We start from the raw sequence: 12,419 nt of genomic DNA, 5'->3' as shown, positions 1-12,419 counted from the left end.
GAAAAGGGTATACACTCGTTTCCAAAACAATCGAATATGAGGGGAATTCCACTACATGGATAGAAAAGTGCCTATCTGACCACTTCAAACAGTTTGTTCCCAATCTGGCCAACATTGCAATATTCCTGGGCTATATACTCTACAGTACATCAAAAACATGTTCTTCATTTTGACTAGTTGTCATTTGTGACTTTGCCCTTCTATAGCTATGAGGGTGTAACCATGAACTGAAATGTTGATGGATGAAGAATAGCACTGCCACTCTGAAGGAAAAAACCCCAGACATTGTAGGCTGATGACAAAAGAAAGATGTACCCTTAAAGCAGCTGGTATATGTAACACGGATGCAATTTAAAGTTATTCAGCATGAAAAAGGAAGTGTTCTTCATTTACTTATAAACTGCAATGGAAAAGTGTATTAAAATCTAACAACTGTCAAACCTATGAACAGAGGGCAAAGAACCCCATCAATGACTTCCTTTATTTAATTAAACTGTGTTTAGTTATGGATTTGTATGAAGAGTAAACTCAGAGCTTGATCTTATGTGTGTTTATTGTTATACCATATAGTGGTTGCCAACTTCTGTTTATCTTAGGGTAAGTGTTCTCAATCCAGTCAGGCTTTCAGATAGCCGCAATGGATATGCAACAGAGGCAGTGCATACAAATTTATCTCATGCATATTCATTGTGGATGTCTTGAAAACTAGATTGGCTTGGTGCATCCCGAGGACTGGATTGAGAACCCTGCCTTAGGGATTCACCAAAATACACAATATTGACCAGGGGTGCCTGAATTTTTGCACAAAACTGTAGCTTGGGGCTGTTGCTGCAGCAAATGTGCTAAATTAGTAGGAAGGGAACGTAAAATAGGGGGGAAAACATCCAGGTAGTTGTGAATGCTTACAGTATCTCAGCTCAACAGAAGCTGCTTCCAACCGAGTGGAAAGCCTAAAGAAGCCAGAAGAGGCAGCCAGGTCTCTGAAAAATTATCCCTGAGTCAAGTGGTTAGCAATAGATTTATTGTATGCATTTCTTAGTATTGTCTTCTCATATACACTAAGACCGTGGTTATTAACCCAGTCCTCAGGATGCACCTAGCCAATCATTTTTTCAGGATACCTACAATGAATATGCATCAGATAGATTTGCATACAATGAAAATGCCCTCTTAATATACCAAACACGAGGAAAGAAAAAAAAAAAAAAACACATCCTCGTCAGTACTTTTAAAAAATATATATATTTAAAAATAGGTTTTCTAAAAATACAGTACATAATATATCAATAAAACAAAACAAATTCACAATTACATTAAATCATCCTGGAAAGAAAAATAGATATATTACATAAGACCATCACAAAAATAAATACAAAGTAATGGTTTACATTTTAGATATACCATTACCTTAAGATTTATTGTATGCCAGTGCACATTTCACCATTTTGGTTATTTCTTTAAACATAGGTTCTATACCCTTGGTTGTCCTTCAGACCATTCCCTTCCCTGCCGTTTACATATTTTTGAGGATCAACACTAACTACCTAAGCCTCCTGTCTGCAAAATTTGAGTGTGTGAAAAAAAACCCATTAAAAAAACAGGAGTAAATCTCCTGAGTTGGAATAATATTTTGTTGTACTATTAGGAAAAAATATTGTGGGCTTATGTCCAAATATCTGTCCATATATAGAAATCAATACTTTTGCAGAAAGGAGGCCATACAGTCAGTGGTGTGCTGGAGCAGGCTCTCAAGAGCCGTTTGTTAAGTTTTTAAGAATTTTGGGAGCCGGTTCTCCATGGCTACTTTAACAAATGGATCCCAAAATGTGGGCTTGGGCCCCTCCTGAATTTTCTTTTACTTTGCTGGCGAGAGAGAGCCCCCTGTTAACAATTTACCAGCACACCCCTGCATACAGTACATCAAGAGACACTCTAAAGCAACACAGATAGAGAAAAGCAAAATAAAATTGTTATCTTACAGTTCATAGGAGACAAATACATATACATTCACATCAGTAGCATTAAAAAGCTTATAATGCTAGTTAGAAAACAGGATATATATTTTGTTAAAGTGGTCATTTTAGGTATGGCACGTAAATTTGCTAAGATAATATGCATGTTCTATAACTATGTGCATTTACAAGTAGACATTAAATTGTACATCTAGTATAGTTTAACAAGCCAATTTGTGAAGATAAAAAACTATTGATCATTTTACCACAATTCAGATTTCAGTGGCCAGTGCAAGGAAAAATAGCCTAAAAGAGTTGAGAATGAAACAGAAATTGCTCTTACATGAAACCAAGCTTTTAGAAAGAATGAGAGGCAGAGCAATTCTACTTGGATCCACAAATAAGTAATTCTGTTTTAAGTGATCAGACTTGTAAATGTTCATGTGTGCAATAGATTCATATAGAAACACAGAAATGGACTAAGCCTGTTCAATTAGCTTACTTTTATTGTAAAATGATGCTCAGTATGTTAGCATAATTTAGCCACTAATACTATCAAGAGATTTAAAGATTCCATACAAAAACAAAAAACTGTACAATGAATAAAGAGGTACACAGTATGAGAGAGTGAAATCATTTATTCATACATATATTCTATATGCAACATCTCTCCTAGAAATATAAACCACTTGCACACACAAAGAAATGAAAACGGCTGGCCTGGGGGCTTAGTGGCAGTGCCGCACACTGCTATGTGGTTAGTCCCTGGCTTAAATCTCAGATGAGGGATTCTGCACAATGGGATGTCTGGAGATACTGCAGCAGCAATAGTGCTCACAACCTCTGGAAAACGTTATGCCATCATTAAGGGTGACACTTAATGTTGAAATTTAGAGTCCTTGATATCTGGTGGCCCTAGGCCCCTGGATCCCTCACCCTCATTTTAAAAAAACAATGGTGGACCAAATAGACTTTCCTGACATTCCCACCCACCCCTAAAATTGGAGGCAGGAGTGAAGACCTCCTCCTGTGCTATCTTCCAAAATAGTAGCACTTGACCCTAAGCACCTCACCCTGTATAATCTGATGCACAAACAGCTTGAAATAAAAACATACTCATTATGTGCAAGCCAACAAATCTATCTCCTTATTTAAACCATGTGGGTGTACTGTATTAAAACTGAAAAAAATCAGTCTCTGCTTCATCCTCACAAGGATCTTACCAAAATTTATTTTTATTTTTGTTACATTTGTACCCCGCGCTTTCCCACTCATGGCAGGCTCAATGCAGCTTACATGGGGCAATGGAGGGTTAAGTGACTTGCCCAGAGTCACAAGGAGCTGCCTGTGCCTGAAGTGGGAATCGAACTCAGTTCCTCAGTTCCCCAGGACCAAAGTCCACCACCCTAACCACTAGATCACTCCTCCACCACACCAGGGTAGTTTAGGTTTCTGAATCACACAGAACTTATAGTCCTCAAATCTGTGATTAAACCTTACAAAGTGTTCTACCAAGGCCTTTTCCAAAGCTCGTCTCTTAATGGCACATGGTTAAAATAAGGAGATAGATTTGTTGGACTGCATATAAAGAATATGTTTTTATACAGGTTTCTTAGACATCTTTCTCCCAGCTTGTTTTATTATTATTATATGTGTTTTAGTATTTATTTATACAATTTTCACATACACATTGTTTTTACATTAGGTTTTGAAGCTGTGTATGCCTTTAAGGTTTTCCTGTTCCAGTGACGCCTGATGACGTCATTGGAACACATCACAATTTCGTTTTCAGCAGTTTTTTTTAGTTTATTTTGTGGCAAAATTTATAAGTATTATATAATTCAAGAGGATATGACTCAAAAAACATGAATCCATCATTATTTTTGGATTTCAAATTTGGCCAAAACCCCCCCCCCACCGATTTCTAGCATTCTGCCATGAAGATATTTAAAAGAGTTTTTAAGTTTAGGGACGCATATTGTGTTTGATTCCAGCTTTTTACTTCCCCTATTTGTGGTTGCTATGTTTTTTGGAGCTGTAATAGTAATTGCTTCCAAGTACAGTATAAATAGTGAGATCTAAGATGGAGGATTTCCATACAGATAGTTGAAGCTGTTGCTCTGTCCTCCGTTGGTAAGAAGTTGAATTCAAGTAAGTTTTCACTTTTTTCTTAACTTTCCTTTCTTTATTTTTTTGGACAATTTTGAGCTTTGTAATTTACTTCTTTCTCAATTGAAAGCACAGAGTTCTAAGAGCATATTTTTATGCATTTCTTCAGTTCATCTCGTATGTTCAGAGCCATCACCAGAGTAAAGCCTTTGAAACCGGTTAAATATGTGCTTCATATCGGACCAATATTCTCTCTTTTATTGCTTATATTTCTTTGTACATATGTTGGTTTTAATTATTTTAATTTTGCAATATGTTATACATATGTATGTTCTAATTATCATTTTATGATTATTTAAATCTTTGGATTTTTTAAATATACGTTTTCTCTGTTCATGAAGATGAATGTGATTAATTTAGCTTTAATTGTCCATTTCTGATTTTGTAATTTTATATTTAGATGTTTTAATTATTTTTTTACCAGTTGTTTATGTTTAATCCTGATGCAGCCTTATTGGCAAAACGTGGCCATGTCAGGACTTGTTTGAATAAAGACTTGTTTTGGACGTCACATTATCTCCTTGGATATTGTTCTACTGTCCACCTAGCCAGGATGAACAGACAGATGCAAAATTTTTATGAGAAATTAGGGAGTGTAAAGCAAACTCAATATTGAAGCACCAGATTCATACACAGCATTTCAAACAAAATGGCACCATTTTGTTTGAAGTTTAGCTGCAAATATGTAAAAGTTGATAGAAACAGCACACGTTCCTGAAGAAGCCAAGTACAGGTGAAACGGTGGCCCCGTTGAACATAAAGCTGCTGTTGTTTATGACTCTGGAACTTCAATATTGAGTTTGCTTTGCACATAGATGTTCGCACACTGACATTTGTAGAACACTTTAAAAAGAAGATTGCATATAAAAGATATGAAAAAAACAAGGAGTTTTTTAAATCCCTATGATAGAAACTAATCAACGGCAAAAGTCTGTGCCAGTTGCAATCTAGGATTTTCAATCCGATAGGTTTCTGAGGGATTCTTTTCTCCTTTCTCAATAATTGAATAAGCTTCAGAGTTTAGGAAGCTTACTATTAACTAGTGATTTCAAGAAGTTTGTATAGATTTACCTTATTTTTGCACTCGTTTTACTGCATATTTAAATTAGTGAGTGTAAAACTGGGGAACACAATAATGGGTGATTTCAATTATCCCAATATTGACTGGGATATAACATCAGGGCACGTCAGTGAGGTAAAATTCCTTGATGAAATCAAGGACTGTTTTATGGAAAACTGGTTCAGGAACCAACAAGAAGAGGGGGAACAATTCTAGACCTAGTCCTTAGTGGAGTGCATGATCTGATGCAGAAGGTAATGGTGTTGGGGCCACTTGACAACAGTGATAACAGGATCAGATTTGATTTAACTTCTGAAGTACATACAGGAATCCAATACATTAGCATTTAACTTTCAAAAAGGAGACTATGATAAAATAAGAAGAATGCTGAAAAAAAAATGTAGAGGAGAAGCTGCGAAGGTCAAGAATTTACATCAGGCGTGGATTCTGTTTAAATACCATCCTGGATGCCCAGGCCAGATATATTCCATGTATTAAAAAAGGAGGAAGGAAGACCAAACGACAGCCAGAATGGTTAAAAAGTGATGTGAAGGAAACTATTAGAGCTAAAAGAAAATCCTTCAGAAAAGGGAAGGAGGATCCAACTGAAAATAATAGGAAACAGAATAAGGAATGGCAAATCAAATGCAAAGCACTGATAAGGAACGCAAAGAAAGACTTTGAAAAGAAGACTGCACTGGAGGCAAAAACACATAGTAAAAACTTTTTTAGGTATATTAGAAGCAAGAAGCCAGCAAAAGAATCAGTTGGACCGCTAGATGACAGAGGGATAAAAGGGGAACTCGGGGAAGACAAGGCCATAGCGGACAGATTAAATGAATTTTTTGCTTCGGTTTTCACAGAGGAAGATGTGGGGGAGATTCCAGTGCCAGAAATGGTATTCACTACTATCAAGTCAGAGAAACTGAATCAAATCTCTGTGAAACTGGAAGATGTAATGGGGCAATCTGACAAATTGAAGAGTAGCAAATTGCCTGGACTTGACAGTATACATCCCAGAGTACTGTTAGAAATGAAAAATGAACTTGCAGAATTATTGTTAGTAATATGTAAAATCAAGCATAGTACCAGATGATTGGAGGGTGGCCAATATAACGCCTATTTTTAAAAAGGGATCCAGAGGTGATCCGGGAAATTATAGAACAGTGAACCAGGCATCGGTGGTGGAAAAAATTGTAGAGATATTATAAAGAACAAAATTAGAGAGCATATACAAAAGCATAGATTAATGAGACAAAAGCCCATGAAGGGAAATCTTGCTTCACCAATAATTACATTTTTTGAAGGGATGAACAAACGTGGATAAAGGTGAGCCAGTTGATATTCTATGATTTTCAAAAGGCGTTTGACAAAATACCTCATGAAAGACTCCAGTGGAAATTAGATAGTCATAGGATAGAAGGTAATCTCCTATTGTGGATTAAAACTGGTTAAAAGATACAAAACAGAGAGTAGGGTTAAATGGTCAGTATTCTCAATGGAGAAGGGTAGATAGTGTGGTTCCGCAAGGGTCTGTGCTGGGACCGCTGCGTTTTAACATATCAAGTTCAAGTTTTATTAGGGTTTACTACCCCGTCCATCGTGGATACACCTAGGTGGCTTACATTCTAAAAAAAAAGTACATAAAGCAAGAAGGAAAGTGAAAAAGGGAGAGGAGAAAACTAAACTAGAAACATAAAAAGGGAAAGGGTAGAACTACAATGTCAATAGAATAGCAAGGGGAACACAAAAAGTAGGAGGAACTCTAATCCAAATGATCTAGAGATGGGAGTAACTAGTGAGGTAATTAAATTTGCTGATGTCGCAACGTTATTCAAAGTTGTTAAATCAAAAGCTGATAGTGAAAATTATAAGAGGACCTTACAAGACTGGGCATCCAAATGGCAGAAGACATTTAATGTGAGCAAGTGCAAAAAGCGGTGACTCCTAATGTGGAACTTTGCATCACATAGCTATAGTTTGGGTTGCTCTTTCCCACATGCATCAATCAGGAAAATGATCTAAGAGTCATCATTGATGATACTTTGAAACCCTCTGCTCAGTGTGCAGCGGTGGCTAAGCAAATAGAATGTTAGCTTTATTAGGAAAGGAAAGCAAAATGAGATTGTTATGCCTACGTACTGCTCCATAGTGCGACTGCACCTCGACTACTGTGTACAATTCTGGTCACCGCATCTCAGAAAAGATACAGAGAAGGGCGACGAAAATGATAAAGGGGATGGGACGACTTCTCTATGAGGAAAGTCTCTTCAGCATAGAGAAGAGAAGGCTTTTCGCACAATTGATCTCGGATAACTGCGTTCTTGAAAGCGCTTTGTCATCGCTAATGCTTGGGTTTCAAATACATTGTTATTTGAACAAATTATTTTTATTCTTAAAAACTGGGTAATCGGTAAGCTAGCTTTCAAGTGGTAGGGATGGGAGTTGGAAAAATGCAATAAAGTATTATGTGTAGCAGGTTTCTGAAAGAGAGTAGTGTCAAGAATTCCAATCCTTGAGCATGATGATGAAAAGTAAACCTCAACTGTGTACTATTTAAATTAAACGTTGGTGCCGAGATGCCGCAGCCATTTTTTAAAAATTTTTTTAGGAGCATGACTATTCTGTAGCTATATACACACACAAGGGGAGAAACATCTTTATATTATATAGATGGAAGTAGAAGTAATTACATTATGTTATTATTATTATTATTACATTTGTACCCCGCGCTTTCCCACACAATGCAGGCTCAATGCGGCTTACATAGTAATTTGAAATACAAAGTTAATAGAATTTTAATAAAACAGTAGTTTTATGTTAACAGCTTATCTTATGTTTTTGTAGAGAACCTCTTCCCTGAGGAAGTTATCGAAACCTGGCCATGTTGGCGGAGGTTCTCCTGCTGTTAAAATTGCTGCCGATGTAAAAGATAAGTGCTGTTGTCGTTTTTCAGTTTTTAAGAAAAATGCTGAAAGAATTCCAAAAATAAGCAGAAAGAATTTTTAAAAAAAAGTAAAACGGGTTGATCCATGACAATTTGCGCCTCAACGATTTTCTCTTAATGAACATTGAGTTTGCATGGTGTGAGCTGCATTAATATCTGAAGATCCCCAAAGTATGAAAACATTGTATGAGAGTGGCTGTAATACTGCTTGAGAATCTTTGCTACAGAGGATTATTATTATGAAGTGAATATATGAAAAGAATGCTGTACAAAATATGGGTGTTTCTGACAAGTTATAAATCATATTATTTCTGGGATAAGCAGCATAAAACGTTTTGTACTTTTTGGGGGATCTTGCCAGGTATTTGTGACCTGGATTGGCCACTGTTGGAAACAGGATGCTGGGCTTGATGGACCTTTGGTCTGTCCCAGTATGGCAATACTTATGTACTTATGACTCTCTTGTCTCTTCTAGTTATCAATAGAAATCAAACAAAATAAAACATGGAAAAGAAAATAAGATGATACCTTTTTTATTGGACATAACTTAATACATAAGTTATGTCCAATAAAAGGTATCATAACATAACTTAATACATAAGTTATGTCCAATAAAAAAGGTATCATCTTATTTTCTTTTCCATGTTTTATTTTGTTTGATTTCTATTGATAACCTTAAGAGTGGACTAACACGGCTACCACACTCCTCTACTTGTCTCTTCTAGAAAGAGGAAGAAGTGTAATTGGAAGAAGGAACTGGTTCTAAGGATCAGCTCCGCTTAACCATAACACCTTAACTATTGTTGAAACCTTGTCTGATTTTTTTCCTGTTCCTCACCAGCCATTGATCCTAGTTGCTAGGGGACAGCCTTTATACCCAAGACTTATTTCATAGGTCAGACATTATATAGACTGGTGATGTACTATCCAGGCCAGTACACTAACAGTCAAAGGCACAGAACTGCTTAAGCTGCTACCCCCTATTGGATGGCAGAAGGTGGGGGTTCCATGTACCATCCTTTTCACTTTCTATGGAGAAGGGGGAAACTGGTCTTTGTGTGTATCTAGTACAGCAAAGCAACCTGGATTCCATCCCATCTACTGCTGCTCCAGAAAATCACAAGGCTGAAGGACAGACATCTACAAATTTGTTCATGAGGATCTCAGCACAGCCTCTGGGATGCCACGTTTAAAGAAAGAACCAGCAGTTGAACTTCAGATGTCCCTTGAGTCTCAAGGCAACCAGCTCCTGAACTTCACTGAAATCCTGAGTGAACTGTAATTGTACTAGCCAGTGCACCAGAAAGTAACAAAAGGGAAATGTAGTTAATCCCCTGCTACCATTTGTAGTTGGACTGAGTAGCTAAGGAGATTGGGAAACTCTCTCTGGGAAGGTGGTGGGAGTGAAGACACTGTATACACCTAATATTACTGTTACCATTTTATTTATTGCTTCTGCCATTGGGACACTGCGAATGCCTTTAAGTAACTAAGTAAATAGTTGGTTCAGAACACCATATCTGGAATCAGCTGAGTTCCTGTGATTAGAAGTCCATTTATCAATCTCCTGGTGTTCAACAGCCCCAGCCCTGGTCCCATCCATCACATAAACCTGTTTATGTACTAAGGAATAATACATCTATTTACTATGCACCTGCCTAGTAACTTCTGGAGCAGGCAGGGCAAAGCCATAAGTGTTGGGCGGTAACAACCCTGAGATAGGAGCAGCAACATGGTCTAGATATTTGCATGATTCCCTTGTACATCTGAAGAGTCCGAGAAAGAATGGACAAAGCTGACATACAAGAATTAATTGGTCAATCAGGCCCAATGCTTCTACCACAACTTGGTGTGTCTGCTTCCTGGCCGTGCACAAATTGGTAGTTCAAATTATTTTATTACCTATTGACTGAAAATAAAAATGGGAGTGAAGGGTTGCTAGGTGTGAACCAAACAGTGGATTTTACGTGGCCTGCTACCCAGGAGGGTGGTATATAACGGAAGAAGACAACAAAATCTGTCCTGAACAAGGAGCTATATCCTTTAGGCAGTCACGCCCTATGGCTGAGTGCTGGAACTTATCCTTAGAAGTGGATAAATGGCTGGTCTTTTTTATGCCATCATATACACAAAGAAAAAGGGAAAGTTCATGCACAAAAGAGGTACAAAGAAAAGCAAGAATGACAAAAGGGAAGGAACCTCAGAGAAAATTAAAAAAATAATTAAATGTAAACCACAAAACTGTACAAAATCATAAAATCCAACAGGGCCATATTTTGGTGAACATCTGCATCAGGGGTATAAATATATAAAACAGTAGTTGTCATAAAACCTATGTACCTGAAAAACAAAAAATATTTCAGCTATTGAACGCCTTGGGACAAAGGAGAAATTCCTCTATTGATGATTCTGGAAAAAGAATACTCAGTCAAAGGGTGGGGAGATTAAATATTTTGAATTACACTCTGGTATTGTAAGTTATGAAGAAAATCATTAATGATACAATATTCTAGCTGAGCACTACAATAATGTCTTAAAATACAATATATGTACAAAAACTAGCATTCTTCAAGGTAACTAATACAGGGCTGAATATTTAACAGCACTTATGTGGATAGAGGCAGCCATTATGCATATAATTGCTCTATCAAGGCCATATCTGAACATTCAGTTGTACTATGTGGACACTGCCAGGATGGAATGTGGCAGTTTTGCCTAACTGCCTGATAGCAATATTTGGCCACACTTTATACTGCTATGCAGATAAGTAAGGAAAACGCAAAGGCTGCCCTAACGAACTCATCTATCCAGATGGAGGCTGAATATTGACATTATCCACACAGCTAGCGTTGGCCTCTGCTGAATATGTATATTTAGTAAAACCACTGCTAGAGGTGATCTCCTATACCACTCTACTAAACGTTCAAGAATAACAGGAGATTCTATATGTAGAGTATTGGTTTACTGAGCTAGAACATTTGATATCTAGATGTCATATAAGTAATAGAGGAAAAAAGCCTCGAGAAGATCTACCTTTTTTAGGGGATTCCAGAGGAGAAGAGGCAGAGGACAAAGAGGAAGGTCCCGGAGGGGCAGAAGAGGATTACGGCGAACAGACCAACAAGAGTTTCAAACCAGGCAAGGCCAGATGTAGGTCTAATTGATGAACCAAAAGAAACAACTGTTATAAATCTTTCCAAGGTGACCTTATCTCCAGTAGAGAAATCCTTATCGAAAGGATTACCCTTTGTGCCATCGCAACAACATGATCTGTTTCAATGTAGGGTTGATCTTGAAAGATTCCTACGGACACTTCAGTTGAAAGTATTTTTTAAAGATCAGATAAATAATTCTGTAGATGTTTCCAGAGTTAAACCTAAATCGACCTGGTTTCCCCCAGGTCCACCAGATCCCACAGTCTCGATCTTCAGACATGCAATAAACGACATAGAGAGGATGGAACATGCAGAAATGGACAACTGGTACAATTTGTTAAAACAAGAACATGAGGCAATTGGAAAATTAAAAAGTAACTTGGAACTAGTTATCCGAAAAGCTGATAAAGGCGGGGCGGTGGTGTGTCAGGACCGGTTAAGCTATGAAGAAGAAATCTACCGTCAACTTAATAATCCCTTGGAGTACATACCACTAGAAATAGACCCAACGGAAGATCTTAAGGCATGTATATTCCAGCTGACAGGAACAGCTTATGCCAATAGTCTGATCACACAAAAATAATTTCAGTTTTTGAATCAAAACACCCCTACTGTACCTGTTTTTTATACTTTGTCAAAGGTGCATAAAACTTTAGTTAACCCACCGGGACACCCCATTGTACCTGGAAGAGGTTTGGTACTTGAACCACGCTTGATCTATATTGACACATTTCTTCGACCACTAGTACCTTTAGAAAAATCTTATATAAGGGACTCTACACATTTTATGCAGTTGCTGGAAACATGGAAAACATCTCTATAAGACATCATGCTAGTTACTTTAGATGTAGTCTCACTTTATACATCTATACCTCAAGATGAGGCCCTAGAAATTATTGAGTTATCATTATTAGATCAGTACGGAGAGCAATTAACCACATTCGTTGTGAAACTGGCAACATTAGCAATGAAGAACTACAGTGCACTCCATTTAAGTGCACGTCGGATAAGCGCATGTTCTGCATGAGGTCCTTCGGTCCCATTTTTGAAGCATTGAAGAGGGAACTAGTAACGGAGTCTGGTAAAGCCATTTGGGAGGACACTTTAAAGCAGACACAGGCAGTGGTCGCAAGCCA

Source organism: Microcaecilia unicolor, chromosome 2 (assembly GCF_901765095.1).
Source record: "Microcaecilia unicolor chromosome 2, aMicUni1.1, whole genome shotgun sequence".
Classification (NCBI taxonomy): domain Eukaryota; kingdom Metazoa; phylum Chordata; class Amphibia; order Gymnophiona; family Siphonopidae; genus Microcaecilia; species Microcaecilia unicolor.
Note: the sequence above shows the minus strand (reverse complement) of the source record.